Source organism: Peromyscus leucopus, chromosome 14 (assembly GCF_004664715.2).
Source record: "Peromyscus leucopus breed LL Stock chromosome 14, UCI_PerLeu_2.1, whole genome shotgun sequence".
NCBI lineage: Eukaryota > Metazoa > Chordata > Mammalia > Rodentia > Cricetidae > Peromyscus > Peromyscus leucopus.
In genome coordinates this window covers 53,952,472-53,967,762 of record NC_051075.1, presented here as the reverse complement: position 1 = coordinate 53,967,762, position 15,291 = coordinate 53,952,472, and the positions used below count along the sequence as shown (strand labels likewise).

At 46.5% G+C, this 15,291-nt stretch overlaps 1 protein-coding gene across 16 annotated transcripts in view; it reads right to left on the bottom strand.

The window, feature by feature from the left end:
• Window positions 1-15,291, bottom strand: part of Ttll5 (tubulin tyrosine ligase like 5) — a 253,130-nt gene that overhangs the window by 48,616 nt on the left and 189,223 nt on the right. The window lies entirely within an intron of this gene.

Genomic DNA, 15,291 nt, shown 5'->3' with positions numbered 1-15,291 from the left:
GACATATCTGGGTTCAGAGAAGAGAGGTGTCTCAAAGAGGAGTTGCCAGGGGCTTTTGAAAACACCCGACTCAGGAATCAAGGCAGCTGGGCGCCGTGGGTTAGCTAGTACACATGAACAAGGAAAGCCTTTGCTCGTTAGCTTAGCTCCCCACGCTGCTCAATTCCAGGAGTGTTTAGTGAATGTCCTCTCAGGTCAGAGGGCAACGGCCTGGGCCCACGGCTGGGATGCTAGACTACTTCAGTACTGCTCTAGAAGGTCTGCAGGTTGGGGGGAAGCAAAGACGTCCATGTGGCCAGGGCACCCTGCACAAACAGTTGGGGAACTGAGGCAGGAACAGAAACTAGGAGCCAAGCCATGCCTGACCTTGAGGGCTAGTTTCAAAATCCCAGCACAGTGACATCTCACCCACCTAAAGTTTAATAGAAGATATAAGTCTGACAACACAACAAGTTTATTCTACGAACACATCACCCAATGAGTGCAGGACCGACACCAGGTACCTTCTGCAAGAGGTGGGCCTGTGGAGACCCCAAACACCACCTAAACATGGTGACAGCCACACAATCTGCATGGCACAAAGGTACATTTCTTCCAAATGGATGCTTAGAATATTTTTTTTCACTTTTATGTATAAGTGTGGTATACATGTACTTATGTATTCATGTTTGCAGGTGTATGGCACAGGTGTGTTTGTGTGTGTGTATGTTTATGTGCATGTGGAGATCTGAGGGTGATGTTGGGAATCATCATCCTTGATGGTTCTTCCATTTTATTCACTGAGGCAGGGTCTCTGAAATCCAGAGCTCAGTGATCTGGCTAGCATTAGTAGGCAGCTTGCTCCGTGATCCCCTGTCTCTGCCTTCTAACTCAATCACAAACTGGCCACCACTCCCACCTGGCATTTATATGGGTTCTGGGATCCAAACCTGGGTTCTCACATTTGTAAGGCAAATCCTAATGAAGGCCGTGTGACTGCTCAGGGTCTGGGCTGCCACCTGGGACCAGCTGGAGTCCAGGGACCGTGGTGCAGCTGGGCTCACACCAATCTGCGAGACCTGTGCTGCCACTCAGGCCCCTGGTGAAATCTGGGCCCCAGCTGCTGCTGCTGGCCATGTCTGAGTCTGTGGTTCTGCAGCAGCTGGGGTCTGTGTTGAGGTCCACTGCCCATGTTACACAGGGACCCATTTGAATCAAGTGTTGAACCACGTGTTGAAGCTGGTACCAGGGCTGTGCCTAGCCAGCCCACCCCCTACTAGCCAGGAGAGAGCTGACCCCAGCCATCACTGGCCCTGGGATAATGGATCCGGATGACCATGACACAGGAGAGCTGACATGACCCCTGACCTGAGGGGGGTGGTGCCAACAGCCCAGACTGACTTGGCTACCACCCAGGCACACATCCAGGGCTTTGAGTTGGCACTCCCCAACATCTACCCCACCTGTGGCCTGCTGGAGTGAGTGAAGGGACTGGTCCTGTGGAGTCACAGCAGCAGGGGCTCTGGAAGGAGTTTCAGTGAGGGTCCAGTATAGATGGTGGACCAGAAGCCAGAGGCCTTGAACCCGACCAACACTACAGTACACAAGGTACATTTGCAAGTGACGCTGTTTGGACGAAAGGGTCTCCTGCATGACACACAGCAGCTCCCAGTGCCACTGAGACGAATGAAGAGGCAGGAAAGACAGAGGGGCAAAGGGGTTTTGTGGTTGCTGCTGTCTGCTTTTGTTTTCATTTTTTTAATTAATATTTTTCCTTTTTTAAAAAAATAATTTATTTATTTGTATTTTATGTGTATTGGTGTTTTGACTGCATGTATGTCTGTGTGAAGGTGTCAGATCCCCTCCCTGAACAGAAGTTACAGACAGGTCTGAACTGCCATGTGGGTGTTGGGAATTGAACCTGGGTCCTCTGGGAGGGCAGCCAGTGCTCTTAACCACTGAGCCATCTCTCCAGACCCTTAATTAATATTCTTATTTGTATTTATTTTTTAGTTTTCCTTGGGAGGGGGATGCTACAAGGATGAAGGAAGGAAGGAACTGGGAAATGAGTGGGAATGGGGTACATGATGTGAAATTCCCAAAGAATCAATTAAAAATTACATTTTGTTTTGTTTTTAAAGATGAATTGAGGCTGTGGGAAAATGTCTAGCGCTTCTTCTCTATTCTATGACTCTGAGATGTCCCAGTTTTGGGAACTGAGTCCCAAAGTCTGGCTAGGGAGATAGGACAGGGACTGAGTTGAGGGCTTTGTGTGGAGGAAATCTGTTGACTGAAATGCTTGACTGAAGAGAGGTTGCTAAGGTTTGGCTGTGGGACCAGACTGAGTCACAGTGAAAGACAGGGAGACCCAGAGACAGGGCAGCTTTGCTCATTTGTGCCTGGGCTCAAATGCTATTCTGATGGTCACTAACGGGCAACCGCTTCCAGTCTCCTAACCCCTTGGAGCTTCACTGTCTTGCAGGCAGTTGTAGCTGCTTTGTCGGAGGGTGAAAGAAGACCACACAGATCACTCTGGCCCAGGCACTCAACAAAGGTGCCTGGAAATTAACCAAAGCATCGCACGCGCGCGCACACGGACACACACACACACACACACACACACACACACACACACACACACACACACACACACGGACACTCAGCACACACCCATTCCTTCCCAAACCTCGTCCTCAGTTTATGGAGGAGCCGAAGAGCACACAGCCCACCTATCCTAATCCTCTGAGAATGGTAGTTGGTTATGCATTTTTCCAACATGTTTTTTCTGGTCTTATGATGATGCTCACCAGTTGGGAACGCAAACTCTTAAAATGAAAACATATGTTTAGGTTCTCAGATCGTATTTACTCAATTCTTTCTGGCAGAAATAATCTTTTCCTCTTCTGAACACTTATAAACATGTATCCTTGTGGCTCTTAGCAGAGTTAGTCCATTCCACCATGTGCGGTGGCCACTTACAAACACCGTTTTCAAACTCTTTTCTAGAGAGTGCACAATGGAAATGTCTGGGTTGGTTTGTTCAATTTTCCTCTTTTTTTATTGTTTGTGTTTAAAGTTTTTCAGCCGGGCAGTGGTGGTGGTGCACACCTTTAACCCTAGCACTTTGGAGGCAGAGGCAGGCGGATCTCTGAGTTTGAGGCCAGCCTGGTCTACAGTGGGAGTTCTAGGACAGCCAGGGTTAACATTGTGAGACCCTGTCTCAAAAAACAAACCAACAAAGTTTTTGAGAGGGAGTGTGTGTGTGTGTGTGTGTGTGTGTGTGTGTGTGTGTGTGTGTGTATGTATGTGGTGTGCACGTACACATGTGGAGGTTGAAGTCAGCTTTGGGTGAGCTGGCCTTTAGGCAAGTACCAGGGATGTGAACTCAGGTCCCCATGCTCGGGCAGCAAATGCTTTACTCACTGAACTATCTCCAAGTCCCCACAATTAATTTCTGTTGTACCCACAGTGCCTTCCAGAGCATCTGATGCCTAATAAACATTTACACCACAAATGAAGTGTGCGCGCACGCGCGCGCGCGCGCGCGCACGCACACACACACACACACACACACACACACACACACACAGTGCTATATCAGCTATTCTTTTTTTTTTTTTAAAGTAACAACTGGATTTTTTTGTAACAATAGGAGAACAGAAGACAGGCATATGTATTTACATTTAGATGTTAACAGGGGGGTAGGGCCTTTTTCTAGATTTTAGTACTTAGAGTGTGTGGTATTTACATCTATTCCACAAAGTCTAAACAAGCCCCCTGCAGAGCCCGAAAGGAAGGAAGCTTACTTTCCAAGTGCAAAGTCCTTCGAAGAGCAAAAATGAAGCAGGTGTGGAGAAATTCTTACTTAGCAGGTTCAGCTGGCCTGGATCTTACCACTTTTCTCTTTCTACTAACACTATTCAGATTCTGTTCGAATAATGTGTGCTTCCCTTAAAGTGTCTTTAAAAAATTACACGTCCTGCTTCTCTTCTACCCAAGATAAGCACGGTCCCGATTCTGGCCAATGGGATCTAAACAGAAGTGTCTGGGTGTGGTTCTTCAGCGCAGGCGGACAGCTAGTTTACAGTCGGAGCTGGCACTGCTTGGCTTCCCTCTAGAACAGATTACCTGCCAGAGGTAGATGGGGGCAGCATGAACACAGTCAATAAAGCGTGCTGAAGATGGAGAAGAGAGAACATGGGTTTCTGATGGCACCATGGTGTCTGGAAGAGCGTATTTCCACAGATTTCTAATTATATGGGAAAAACTCTCTAACATGCCTAACTCATGTACTGACCAGGGAGAGGTTAGCTGTTACATGCAGTTAATTGTAATCCCAATTTAACTGATTTTCAGTCTACACAGATTCAAGCTTGCTTAAGCCTCAATACAACAGGCATGGACTGTATTTCAGGAAGCAGTTTCTCTTTCCAAGGGCAGTAAAAAGCTATGACTTGTGGTTTGGTGACCACACTCTTAGACACTCAATGGACAATGAAGTGATCACAACTGTGTATGGTGACATACCATCAGGACATTACCTGAAATCTTAAAGACTCAGTAACATAGACATTAAAACAAGAAACAGCCTGGAAAAACACTGGGGTCTGTTAAAAGCAGACCTTAGATGAATGTGTTCAGATCAAGGCAGGAATCAGCTTCCCTAGGCTTCCTTCCCCGGCCCTGAGCCTCAATCCTGCAATCCCACCAATCCAAGATTATTGGGATTAATTATCCTGATAACCATTCGTAAAAGGAAAGGAGAATTAGATGAAGCTCCTTCTCAAGACATGACATGTTCAGATACACACTATCAACAACACAGGTATGAAGGTGGAGGTCTCTCATGCTGAGTGTGCTTGGAGCGAGGGACTGGAGAAAGGACTTTACTGACCTGCTCAACATATCCATGCCTCCTGCTGCTTTGCTGGGTGTGGGAAACGCCACACCACAGTAAGGAGACTCAGAAAACCACAGCTTGAGGGTTGGCATGGCCCCAGGCCAAAGACTGGAAAGAAAGGCCCTCCTTCTCCCACAACACAGGGTGCTGGTGGGTGGGAAGGAGGGATTTCTGATAGAAGCAAACAGGCTGTGACTGGGAAGGTCGCGGGGAAGCAAGATCCGGCCTCTTACTACAAAGCTAAGGCTGTCCAGAGATGAAATTCTAGGAAGCTTTCATCTTTTTCCTTCCAGAAAAACACTGCTTTTGGCCTTCTCTCAGGCTGGCCCATGACAGAGCAGGGCTCTCTGCAATAGAGTGACTCTGCTTACGCTCTGAGCACCCTGGGCAGGGAAGCAGGATGGCCTCTATTTGAGCAGGGCAGCCCCCCCCCCCCCCCCCATGGGGCCCTTTCACACCAGCTCCACTTATAGGGAGCATTTTCTCTACATCAGATTTGGCTCTAACTAGGATAAAATACCCATGAGCAAGCACACGAAGCTACTTCCAAAGGCTTCCTCTCTGGCAGCTCGCAGACAGGGATGGTACACTTTCTTGCACACGCAAACCACTAATCACACACTTGTCTCCCGCCAGGCTGAGAGCTGTTCAGTGAAAAGAAGACATTACGAGTTTTGAGAGAGCTTATGACGCTGTAGGAACCGCGGAGCCAAAGCGAGGGTGAAGACGGTGTTTCTGCTTTGGCAAAAGCAAGCTTCGAAAAGGCCTTTGTTTCACACTGACTGCAGGGATTGGCTGTCGTCCACTCACAGTGTTTGTCAGCTGGGACAAGACTCAGGGCTGCGCGAGAGAAGGGCAGCTCTTGCTGCCGCGGTGCCCGTGGCCGGGCAGGGCTGTGGCCGGGCAGGGCCGTGGCCGGGCAGTGCCCGTGGCTGGGCAGGGAAGGAGCAGAGCCCCAGAAGTGCTACTGTTTCTGTACGGAGAGAGAACCACACAAATGCCAGAGACAGGACACTGAGCTTCCCAAGGTCCTCTAGCACAACCTATTTCTAAAGCCAACGAACAAGGAAGGAAGCCTTGATACTTCTAATGACTGACTGCACAGAAGGCAGCCACAGGTGCTTACCCAGAGAGAACTTTGAACTCCATGTTATCAACCAGCTGAAACAAGTATGCGTTAATAGACAGCCCCTAAATTAACTGCATCTGCTAACATCTGAGGAGCAATGACGATAATTAAAACCAGATCACTGAATGCACTTGTAAGCCCCAGAATCCTCACAGCCAACCAATGGAGATGGCGTTAACAGTCTCAGAGTTAGGAGCAGCTGGCTTAGCCAGGGCCATTGTGCATGCAAGAAAGGTAACGCGTCCCAAGCATCGCATGGCTCCCCTTCCTCAGGAGCCCCAGTCCCCAGCTACCAGAACCAATCACTCAGACCCGGGGGTGTTCTGTGGCCACTCGGGGCTCCAGTGACTGGTGCCCCCGCTCCGCTATCCGCTGCCTTCTTCACTCCCTCAGTGTCCAGCACCGTGTGAACACAATCGCACGCACACAAAAGCTTGGCAGGCAGAGGGCTCATCTTTCTTGGAAAACTTGAGTTTCCTTAACACATGGTCATTAGAAAAGGGAAAACCGTGTTAAAAGTCAGTTCCAATTCTACTCTGGGATACACCTGCTAACAATGTCTCAACAATGAAGACGTCCTCTGTGTATACACATACATTTCTATGTGCTTACAGAAACGGCATCACATGACATCTGGTGTCCTAAGGCCCTGCTTTCTCATCCAAATATCTTGGTATTTTTTTCATATCTGTAAAGGTAGGCCTATTATTGCTTTTAATGATTATATGTTTTCTAAATGGTTATCAAACCTGACTTAACACCAATAGTAAAATATTACAAAGTGACATGGGATAGATTTATAATTCTAGTCACATAAGTAAATTGTAAAACATGTTTGAGTGGAATGAAAAAACTGTATTTTTTTTTTTTTTTTTTTGAGACAAGGTTTCTCTGTGTTGCCCTGGCTGTCCTGGAACTCCTTCAGTAGACCAGGCTGTCCTTAGACTCACAGAGATCCGCCTGCCTCTGCCTTCCAAGTACTGGGATTAAAGGCGTGCGCCACCATTACCTGGCCCCCAATTCTTCACTGTTCCTTTTGCGCATGCACGCACGCATGCACGCACGCATGCATGCACGCACGCTGAGATTACAAGCGAGCGGCACCAGGCCTGGCTTTTCCACATGAGGTCATTATGTAGCAATGGCTTGTACCCCATATAAGCTCCATCACGATTTGATGCTGAGGCCACTTTTCTCCCCCACTTTATAAGACATTTCTGTCTTTGGACAAATGTGTTAATCTACACATACAATTCTAAAGAATATTCATTTTATTCTGGTATTAATCTTTATTTTTAACTCATTCTTGTGGCTTTCTCTCTAGCAACTGTGAATAAATTAATTACATACCCCTTTTTAGTTGTCCAAATAGGTAGCTAATTAACAAGCCTGGACCTTCTCCCAAGACATTTAATATCATCTTCTCTACCTCTGGGAGAAGCACAGGGAGTTATCTAAAACTTCAGTGTTGAAATTATAATACTATGTGCATTTAAGGTATAAAAAAATGACAGACACACTGTCATGTCCGGTGAAGCATTATTGATGATAGCCAAAATATTGACTCAACTTAAGTATATACTGATGAATGAATGGAGAAGGAAATGTGATACACACAGACAATAGCATATTCATATCCACTCAGGACACTCTACTTTGGAAATGATACTTATGTGCGGTGAGAACATTTTCTCCACATGCAATGGTATGGATAAAACATAAGGATGTGATGCTAAGTAAAATAAACCAGTCACAGAAAGGCAAATCCGATAATAGCCTATGTATATGGAAAAACCTGAAGCAAGCCAACCCATAGTACCAGGGAGGGAAATGGCAGTGTCTGATGCTAGGAGGAAGAGGAGGAAGCATCGTTCAGTGAGGCTTCAGTTTGTGTCCTGCAGCATGGGCACGCTCCAGGAACTTGCTGTCTAGGGAACACGCACAGCACTGTACTCAATCGCAAGAACTGCTAAGAGGAAATACTTGATGTTATGTGCTCTTTACCACAATGAAAAAAAAACTGCAATAAGAGCAGCTGAATTTTTGGGTTTTTTTGAGACAAGTTCTCACTCTTAGGCCAGGCTAGCTTCAAATTCAGACATCCTCCTGCCTCAGACTCCCAAGTGTTGGGATTGCTCAGCTTAAGAGCAACTAATTTTTAGGGACCTCTTTGCCACGGGTCAGGATTGCTCTACGTGCTTTATATGTTAAACTTGGCTAATTCTCCACCAATCATCTGCAGTGGGCTGCACCATCATCTCTGTTTACGGAAGGAACCAAGGCCCGCAAATGTGAAATTGTTGTCCGTGAATGTGTAGTTCCTGTGGAGTAAGCTGGGCTTCAGAACCCAGGGTGTACAGTGGGTCAGCACACTGGGCTGCCCCTCCCTTCCTTGTGTTACCTGACTCTTCCCTTCCAGAGAACAAGTGTCTAAAGTAAATCCTCTAAATCAGCTCTCTTTCTAAAGCAAACACAAACAAACCTAACACCGTAATTTTCACCAGCTGACGAAGAAAACAAATGCCTTCTCTTTCTTTTGTTTGTGTGTGATATATGCACACACATGTGTGCCTGTGTGGAGGCTGACATTGAGAATCTTCCCCTAGTATTCACTGCCTCTATTTTTTTTTCTTTGGTTTTTCGAGACAGAGTTTCTCTGTGTACCTTTGGAGCCTGTCCTGGAACTCACAGAGATCCACCTGCCTCTGCCTCCCGAGTGTTGGGATTAAAGGTGTGCGCCACCACCGCCCGGCCACTGCCTCTATTTTATTAGTTGACAATATGTATCTCTGGTCTGGAACTCACTGAAAGTCTCCTGCCTCCGCCTCCTAAGTTCTGGGATGAAAAGTATGCACCACCACTCCTGGCCTCTGCCTTTATTTGTTGAGATATGATCTCTAACTAGGCATGATGGCACACACCTTTCATCCCAGCACTCGGGAGGCAGAGGCACGTGGATCTCTGTGAGTTTGAGGCCAGCCTGGACTACAAAGTGAGTTCTAGAACAGCTACAGCTAACCAGAGAAATCCTGTCTCGAAAAACCAGCAAAACAAAGCGCATACCCACATATAAAAAGCAACCTCTCACTGAACCTGGAACTGACCAGTGGCCTGGCCTGGCTAGCCAGCAAGCTCCTAATCTCCTGTTTCAGTCTCTCAGCACTCAGATTATAAGCACGAATCACCACGGCCCGCTTTTCATGTGGAAGATGGAGATCTAAACTCAGATCCTCAACACTTGCTCAGCAAGCAGTTTGTTTACCCTCGCAGCCATCTTCCCAGACCCAAACTTGCTTCTCTACAAAATCATTTTCTAGGAAAAAAAAAAAAACACAACAAAACCACACCTAAGAAATCCTTATTAATTATTTTCAAAGTTAGCATGCATGAGTATATATGCACGAATACCTGTATATACACATACATGGAGACATGCATACAAGCATGGGTGAGCACACATATACACAGGTTGAATATCCCTTACCAAAAATGCTTTGGGTAATATTTCAGATTCTAGACTACATCCATTTATACAATGAGTCATCATGAGAGGGGACCCAAGTCCAAATGTGCATTTGGATGAAGCATTATATATGCCCTATACATGGAGCCTAAAGGTCATTTTATATAAGATTTTTTTTTTTTTTTTAGTAATTTTGTGTATGAAAACAGTTTTATGGCAAGGAATTTTCCACTTGTGGACTCATGTCAGGTCTCAGAAAGTTTGGGATTATGAAACTTTTGGATTTTCAAGTTACTGATGCTCAATCTGTAGAAAATCAGTTAAAAACAAAGCCAGGCCTCCGGCTGAAAACTCAGCTGATTGACTAGAGGGGATTCCCAATTCTGTCTTCAGTGACCTCGTCTATATTTCGTTTGCTAGCAGCTGTAGAGCTGTACATTAGGCCCTGATTTCCTACTGACATGTTGGAATCTTCTACCTTCGGATTAGTGAAGAGAACTAGTGAAAAGCCCTAAATTCCCTTACCACTTAAGTTCTCTATTTATAGCTAACCACCCTGTCTCTGTCCGGAAATGAATGCTGCTTGATTTGGCCCAGAATCCCATGCAGTTGGCCTACTGTGCACATCTTATACAGCGCTTGCTGTCATGTAGTCATCAAGCCATTTTCCTGTGCCTGCATCCATCTCAGATGGATGGAGTGCTTCCTGTTAAAGATGTCTTTCATCATTTTACACAAAACTACTGCTTTGAGTCCTGCCGTGTGTGCAGAGAGAGAAACCACAAGGCAGGGTGCAGAAAGTAGACAAAGGCAGGTCCTGTAGCAAACCCCATCTTAACCCTCTAGACCAGTGGTCCTAACCTTCCTAACGCTGCGACCCTTAATACAGTTCCTTAAGTTGTGGTGACCCCGACCATCAAATTATTTCATTGCTACTCCTCATAACTGTAAATTTGTTACTGCTTTGAATCGTAATGTAAATACCTGATATGTGACCTCCAAAGGACTGACATGCGGCCCACAGGTTGAGAACCCCTGTTCTAAACAAGCCCACCCGCTAGCTGCTGCTGTGTGAACACCTACAGCCAGCTGAGGTAGGGATGGTGCGGGGCGCTCTCTTCCTCTCCAGGGCACAGTGTGGAATAGAGCAAAGGCAGCAAAGCTGAATACGTCCTCTGCTTAGCGATACTGATACGTGTGTAAAATAAGGAGAAAATGAAGTCCTTCTGCGGAGGAGGGGGAGGGGGAAGGAGAGGGGGAGGGGCCCCTGAAGCCCCCTGGCCTGGCACAGTTGTGGGGATGAGGGCGGTGCTCTCATCAGTGGACTAGAGACAACATCACCCGACATACAAGAAGCACTGCTGTGTCCCTTAAAATCACAGAGGGATGGTACCACAGCGGCAGCGTTACAAAGCAACCTGATGGTAACCAGGGGACTTCTTTCTCTCCAGTCTATAGTGTGACAATGCCTTAAGATTCAGATTTGTTAGGGTATTGAAAATGTAAACCTAATGGGAACTATGCAAAAGTGTCCGTGACATTCTTATCTGGAGATTCTTGCTATATTCCCTGGCAGTTTTTTCATAACATCTAACAGAAATACAAATAAAACAGTATCATTAGTAACAGGTTTCAAAGAAAAAATAAAAGCTATGGCTGAAAAGACAGCAGTCTACACACGGCCTGAGTCTGGAAGCCTGTGGAACACGGTTCAGGGTCTTGCACGGCTCATTAGCTTCCAGCCCTCTCAATAATGAGGAACAAGGGAGGGCGGAGCAGGCGTGCTTCTAAGGTCTGTGCACCCACAAACTCCTGACGAGACTTACTGAATTAAGCATTGTGGTGACCGAGGCAGCATTTGGGCCTTTCATAGGTTTAATAAACCTTTTATTTCGAGACTGTACATAATAACAGCCAGAGATTATGATAGCTGAATTGTAACTTTTCAATATAGTTTTGTGTTAGTGAAAACTTGCCAAGTGTGAGAACCACAATTTATGTAAACACACACACACACACACACACACACACACACACACACACACGTCCCTTAGAGTCAGCACACAGCATGGTGATCAGAGTTCAGATGTCAGATGCTGACAACCCTGGGCTCAAACTCCAGTTTTCCCGTTTCTTACTTATGCGACTCTGAGAAAGGATCGCTTTCCCATTTAAAACCCGGGGCTAATCAAAGGCAGTTACAGGGATTCAGTCAATCAATACAATATAAAGCTTGGTTTGGTAATGTTTCATTTGAGAATCTCAATCTTAGTGGCTCCCCAACAAATCTCTCTATTTCCCAATTGAAGAGAGAGAAAACGACGCTCAAAGAAGTTCCAATAACCTGTTCTGGGCCTTTGCCCTGCACAGGGAAGATTTAAATCAAGCATCATGGACGCCAAAGCTTGTCTCAAGGGGCCATTTCCAAAGCCAGTGAGGGCAGTTTTCACACACGTTATTCATGTATTTTCAATAGGAGAGAAGAAGGGAGTTTAGCTTGGCAAAATCGACTACATTAGAGTGTCCTAGGAAAAATAAACAACGCAAAGCTAGAAACACAAGTGTTAGATGAGCGGGTTCCCAATAAAGGTCAAGAGAAAACTGTGTACAGGCACATGTGTACACACACACACACACACACACACACACACACACACACACACACACGGAGGAAAAGAAACAAAAACATGCAACATGCCATGACATTTGGGTCCACACACCTTGGCCCTGGGCACACATGTGTGAACTGCTCCCCTTGCATGCGGGCAGGTAACCCTTCCCCTCTGACATACGAAGGCTTTAAGGACACCTCCTGCAGGGCTAGCCAGCCAGCAGCTCCCTGCTATTGCTTATTGCTTGGAGAAGGGCATGATATCTGCTTGGCCACCCCTCAAAGCCCAAACACACAGCAGCTGAAGCTTGAGGAAAACCGTGCTCCTTCCTGCAGGGGGCTGAGCTTTTCTAGACCTAGGAGGAAGTAACAAGACTTGGATGTTTATATGGGAATACCTCCCACACCTGTAGAGTACTGCATACGCACACCAGTAGCATTCCATTGCCTCCCTGGGGCCTCCCAGATATTCCTACACAGAGGTGAGGCCCCTTAGAGAATGCCAAGGCCCTGGCCCTGCTAACCGGAGGAACATTACCTGCTGCTTCTAAGTTAGATCTGTTCCCATGGGAAGGGGAAGTAGAGAGCAGACAACCAGAGGAACACAGACACAGCATCTTCCTACCCTGGGTCACTTTACTCAAGTGGCAAACTGAGTCTCTGAGAAATGCAAGCGCTTTGAAAAGAAAAGGGAACTCCTGACACATTCAGATGTGTTTAAAATCTCTCCTCACCCCATCACAGCACAAAAGAGGCTTCAGCAACTCTGCCTTGGCCACCAGAATGTCTTCCTTTTTTCTGTCTTTTGGGCTCCCTTTCAGGCTGGATGAGGCAGAAAGAGTGGGAGGGGGGCAGGGGGCTGGGGCTGGGAGCAGGGCTTTAACAAAGAGTCACTTCAACAGAGACCACTGAGTAATGGCTTTGCCTGCGCCAACAATAACATCAGCTCAATGTCGCCAATTAGAATCAGGTCAGTCGGGCCTCACCACTGCTCTAGGCCTCCACCCGGACCCCAGCATGAGGTGCTACTCATGCTGATGTCATCAGTAGTCACTGTGGCCCCAGCAAGTCCCCCACTCAGTTCAAAGAAAAGCGTTCTTGCACTTTTCTCTTCCAGGGGCAGGCAGCCAGGAGGAGAAGTCTCTGAGAGCCACTCTCCAGCCCTACCTAACTCAGGACTCCAACCCGGCCCCTGCACCCTGCAGCTCATTTTCCCTGAGTTTAGATACAGGCCGCACCTGGAATAATGAGGGCTTCACAAGGCAGAGCTGCTCAAGCCCTGGCCGCCGCTCCTAACAAAGCAGAGGGGAGGGCTGGCCGCTCCTCATCGCTTGCCTGCTCTGTGATGTGAGTCCCGGAGCTGTGACCAGTGAGCAGAATGGACCCTGATAAGAAGGGTGAGCGAGGAGGTGTTCTGATAACTCACTTAGGAGGAGGCCGTGGGACCCGGCCTCAGGAAGATAGCAACAAAATTCCCCAAAAATGACTGTTTGAAAGTTTATAAGAGTGATACTAAGTTTTAAACACACAATTTCCCTTCCAAGGGACAGAAAAGCCATCACACACACACACACACACACACACACACACACACACACACACACACGGTGGGGTGGGGGAGAGAGGGAGAGAGAGAGAGGGGGAGAGACAGACAGACAGACAGACAGACAATTTCATTCCTTCTGGGTGGATTTCATTGTATGGTCCCTGAGAGAATGGCATTAACATCCCTTGGGAGCTTGTGAGAAATGAAAACAATTGAGCCCTCTCCCAAACCTACACCAGAAATGGGAAGAATGGACAATCAGTGTTTTAACTGGCTCTTCTGCTATTCTAGACTAGGGATGTATAAACTAGGGCCTGCAGGCCAAATCCAGTCTGCTGCCAGTTTTTGTTAAATAAAGTTTTATCAAAACACAGTCACAGCCATTCATGCACATAACATGTGTGGTTGTTTTCACTCTGCCATGGCAGCTGAAGATCCATAACAGAGAGCCCATGGCTAGTGAAGGTTATTTACAGAAAAAGTCTGTCAATCTTGTACAAGGTTTCACAGGCTATCGGGTTCAGTCACTAGGGTTTAGAAAGGTCCATACTTCCAGTATTCACTTTCTTTATCATGGATGATAGTTTCTCTTATTTCTGTCCCTAACCTTCTCTAATGGTTTTGAGTGACTTACTTCTTTCACTCCCAGGTGGCAAGGGTCCATTTTTCTCAGGAGTGAACTTGGCACATGGCAGTTTCTAGATTTGTGAGTACAATGGTAGGCAGAGATGAAGAGCAAAGCTGAGTCCGTACGGATGGTTGGGTATGCCGTTTCTAAGCTAACACCCTGAATCAGAATTGTCTCCCCGAAATGAATGTGCTAACAGGCTGAATATCTAAGTGCTCTGATTGAAGGCAGAAAGGGATGGAGGACTTCCTTTGCATGTAATGGAAGGAAAGCCATACAGTCATCCAAACATTTAGTAAGAGATCACCATGTGAACGGTGCTATTTATAGATGGAATTACTACACTCTATTGCATGATAATGTACCTGAGCATAAGGTAAATATAAAGACCCCTTAGCATACCAGTCTCCAAACATCTTGCCTATGGATGCATGCTTGGTAAACCCAACTTTAATTCTACACAGGAATTTCAAAAAAGCAGTTAGCCAAATTGCTAGTTACCTATACTTCAAGAAAAGGGCTTAAAAGCACAGGGCATTTATTAGATAAATACCATCTTCACCCAAAGAATTAACATGAGGGGAGAGATAGAGGCCACACTGAGATGCAACCCATGCTTCAATGGATAGTTTGGTGGTAAGATAGTCAGGTCCAGCACAGCTAAGCTAAATACAAAGGCTTGAGGTCTAGCGGGACTTTGCTTCTGCTGTAGAGTGACGAACTCTGAATGTCTTCTGAATAAAGTGCTCCAAATCACTAAGCAGTGGTCAAGTTAGAATACCTAATACTTCATTGGCTGTCTTGCCATGAATCTAAGCTGGTAGGATTTAGTCGCTCCTGCTTCCCCACAGTCAGCCCTGGGACTTCACCCTTACTCACTTTTACCTAAATCCGTTGTGGTTTAGAAGAAGGAGGGGCAGAAACAAAATGATATCTATACATATATAAAACCAAGACGAATGGCTTTCTATTCCCTCTCCAGGAGACACAAGATAACTCCCTTCCTGGGAGTTCTGCCTCCTCCCTAAGATGGAT